Below are 4,287 nucleotides of genomic sequence, written 5' to 3' on the forward strand. Positions count from 1 at the left end.
CACTCAGTCGTTTTTGACTCTTTGTGACCCCATGGACTATCTAGTCCATGGAATTCTCCAGGCCAGAATACTGGAGTGGGTAGTCGTTCCCTTCTCCTGGGGTTCTTCCCAAACCAGGAGTTGAACCCAGGTCTCCTACATTGCAGGTGGATTCTTTACCAGCTGAGCTACCAGGGGAGCCCTACTTATGTTTATATAGGTTGAAATTAAAATTTTACCTACTGCTTCCTGAACTATTTTTAAAATTGTCTTTCCTATTCTTTTTTTATGTTTTTACCTATCTCATTTATATTTAAACCTTGTGTTAATGCAACTATTGTTATTTTATAGATTTTCTTTCATATGTTCATCTTACTACTTCATTCGATTTTGCTGAGTAAAGTTGTATTGAATATTTAATCGGGGTCTTATAGCCCTTGCTGCTCTTTTTATCTTACATATTCCATTTTCTAAAAACTCGTTTTTATATAAATGTACACCTTCATAAAATCGTGTGTTCAGTCTCTCAGTCATGTCTGACTCTTTGCAACCCCATGGACTGTAGCCCACAAGGTTCCACTGTTCATGGAATTTCCCAGGCAAGAATACTCGATCAGGTTGCCATATCCTACTCCAGGGGATCTTCTTGACTGAGGGATCAAACCTGCATTTCCTGCATGGCAGGCGGATTCCTTATCACTGTGCAACCTGGGAAGCCCATTAACAGTCAACAAAGCATGAAGTCCCTGTTCGTTTAGGTCTAACATTTTAGTGGAGAAAGATTACAGTAAAATAAATTCATGTATGACCAAACGTCCTCAGATATAAATTAAATGAACGAAAGGGTAGGTCTTTGTGGTATGTAGGACTTTATAGAGCATATTTGGGGGAGGTCTTTGCACTTGGGAAGAGAATCTGAAACAGGGGTAGTGTGGACCCATTGGATTTGTCAAAAGAAGATCAAAACTGAAAGGCCTAGAATAACAAAGAAAGATGCCACATAAGAAAAGTGAGAAAAGGACCAGTCTTACTCACTCATAAAAATTGAGTTAGTGGTCTGATGTGGATACAGTAATTAAGAAAGTGGAGGGGAAAAGTGTAGTCAGTGTGTGGTCCCTTGAGTCTGAACACACTGTTGCCTGTTCTCTCTGCATCATGCCTCTTCTGTTGAACTCTTTATTCACATTCCTCTTCCCTCAGCAGAAACTGATCTTCTTCAAAAACGATTCTTCCATTTAATGCAATGGATAAAAAACATTTCGGATTGTGTCCCAGAGCACAACATGCTTTTCACATGTGATCCAACATATGTACACAGGCAAGCAAGAAATTCACATGCATGCACATTGCATGCACATGCAAACACACACATACAGACATGTCAACAAAGAGAACAACAACAACAACAAAACCGTTACTGTGTATGATGCACTCTGACATTTTCTTTTGTGTTTTATTTTATTCTATTCTATCTATCTTATTCTATTCTATTCTAATTCTATTCTATCTTATTCTTACAAACCACATAGCTGAGAAACGGGTCATGTTACTTTTCATCTCCTGGCAGTCACCTCTTCCACATGGAACCAGGGAATGCTACAAGAATTTCAGAATTTCTTCTTCTGGGAATTTCAAAGGAACCAGAATGGCAGCCTCTCTTATTTTGGACATTTCCTCTCCGTGTATCTGATCACTGTGTTTGGAAACCTGCTCATCATCCTGGCTGTCAGCCCAGACTCCCACCTCCACACCCCCATGTATTTCCTCCTCTCCAACCTGTTCTTTGTAGACATCTGTTTTACCTCCACCACCATCCCAAAGATGCTGTAGAACATCCAGAACCAGAGCAAAGTTGTAGCCTATGAAGGCTGCATCACCCAGATGTATTTTTTCATGCTCTTTGCAGGGTTGGACATCTTTCTCCTGACAGTGATGGCCTATGACTGCTTTATGGCCATCTGTCACCCCCTGAACTACACAATCATCATGAACCCTCAGCTCTGTGGATTTCTGGCCCTGGTGTCCTGGATGATGAGTGTCCTGAATTCCTTGCTACTAACCTTACTGATGTTGTGGCTGTCCTTCTGTAGAATCCTGGAGATCCCCCGTTTTTTCTGTGAACTCAATCAGGTGGTCTGACTTGCCTGTTCTGACGTGTATCTCAATGACATAGTGAAGTGTTTTGCAGCTGCCATTTTGGATGGTGTTTCCCTCACTGGTGTCCTGTACTCTTCCTCTAAGATAGTTTCTAGCATACATGGTATCTCATCTGCTCAGGAGAAGTATAAAGCCTTTTCCACCTGTGCATCTTACCTCTCAGTGGTCTCCTTATTTTACTGTATAGCCTTAGGAGCTTACCTTAGCTCTGCTGTTACACACAGCTCACACTCAAGTACAGTTGCCTCAGTATTGTACACTGTGGTCACATCCATGCTGAATCCCTTCATCTACAGCCTGAGGAGCAAAGGCATAAACAGGGCTCTGAAAAGAAGCATTGGGATGGCTGCTTTTATAAAAGGGGCAGTTGTCCTTGGGCTGAAGAAATGCTTATGACTGTAGGGTTCAAAGCCTTAGAGCCAAATTCTTTGATCAGATTGTTGAAGAGTAGGGCTTACTCCTTCTATTTATTTTCTAGAATTTCCATTTATCTGCATTCAACTCTTTCACACAATTAAAGTGAGCTCATCTGCCCTTCCCTGGTGGCTCAGATGGCAAAGAATCTACCTACAATGCAGGAGACCCAGGTTTGATCCCTGGGTCAGGAAGATCCCCTGGAGAAGGGAATGGCAACCCACTCCAGTATTCTTGCCTGGAGAATCCCATGGACAGAGGAGCCTGGTGGGCTACAGTCCATGGGGTCACAAAGAGTTGGACACGACTGAGGGACTGAACAAAGGGGAAACAAGTTCACAAGTTCTCTTTATCCAGGGGGTAAATCTAAAAGAGACTTCATGGTTGGGGGTGGGGGGGGGTGTCACTGGATACGAGTCTAGTAGCTGTGTTATATAGCTGCTGGCAATATATTTATTTGCCATAATTGTCTTCGAAGTGGATGCCTCAGAAATCAAAAGCTAAGTTTCTAGCACTCACATTACAAACATGTTGTGTTTTATAATTGCTCTCCTGGTTGTATTCAATTATTCACCTTGGTGTCCAAATGCTTATCACAGTCACTGGCCAAAATACTGATTATCAAATATGTGTCTTCCACTTGAAATCTACATGGAAAGACAAATTGGAATAAGTTGAACTAATATGATCTTAGCATCCAGATGACCCATGAGGAAGCAAAATGTCAAGTCACACATTTGGTGACTATGCACGATGTTTCCTTTTCACACTGGACATCTATTTATTAAAGCATATAAGATCTCTCCCCACAAGTGAGGGGTTTTATTCATTGAGGTGAAGGGTTGGTTGCTGTATTTTACATTTTGTCACATTATTATTGTCCTATTTGTGCTTGAAAACTTCTAATGCTACCTACTAGCATGACTCTTTCTGTTGTTTTCTGAAATATCTCCTCTTTCCTGAGGTTTCATAAGTACACAAAGATGGTGAGTGAGCAACATCAATTCATCCATTTCCCATGTCCTTCATACTCAGGAGTCTCTTCCTTCCTCATGATCAGACGATGATCCACAAGAGAGGTTGATATCCTGCCTAGTCATATGATTCACCAGTTTTTCTGTACCAACAGGCTTGTCCGTCCACCTCTCCTAGTTTCCTAGAAGATAGTCACTTGTTACTATAGTTATCTGAAATGAGCCTGGGTAATGGAATGACCATGGATGTTCTCCTCAAATATAAGAACATATGCCAAAAATAAAAATGCTGTAGATTATTATAATTGCTCTCAGTTCTGTTCATTTAGATTATTGTATCAGTTAGCTATTGCTGCGTAACAAGCCATTTCATGTCAATTTGGTTACCATAGTATCCTTACTATCCAATGAAGATTTATGCTGGGGAGTAGTAGATTTCTTTGTGTAGCTCATGAGTGTGTAGTCAGCTGTCAGTCTCTATCCTGTGTTTTTAAGGCTCATCCATGATTTAGTAAGGCTGTGGTGCTTTTCTGTCTTGAATCAATTTATCTTCATTTACTATAGTTCAGTTAAGACTAGTCATATATTTACAGAAAAGAATGAGTTTACCATGCTAATTACTTAAATTTAGTTCCACTGTCCCTACATCCATAAATAATACTTGACTTTCTTCCCTGTTAGATGACATATCTACTACCTTTGCTAAATGAGAACCAGCTACCTATGCTTACATCCTACCCTTAGCCATACACCATTGAATTTT

At 40.6% G+C, this 4,287-nt stretch overlaps 1 pseudogene; it reads left to right on the top strand.

Annotated features, from left to right (window-relative positions):
- Nucleotides 1–1,559: 1,559 nt before the first annotated feature.
- Nucleotides 1,560–2,532, top strand: LOC122441003 (annotated as a pseudogene).
- The last annotated feature ends 1,755 nt before the right edge of the window (nt 2,533–4,287 follow it).

Source organism: Cervus canadensis, chromosome 4 (genome assembly GCF_019320065.1).
Source record: "Cervus canadensis isolate Bull #8, Minnesota chromosome 4, ASM1932006v1, whole genome shotgun sequence".
NCBI lineage: Eukaryota > Metazoa > Chordata > Mammalia > Artiodactyla > Cervidae > Cervus > Cervus canadensis.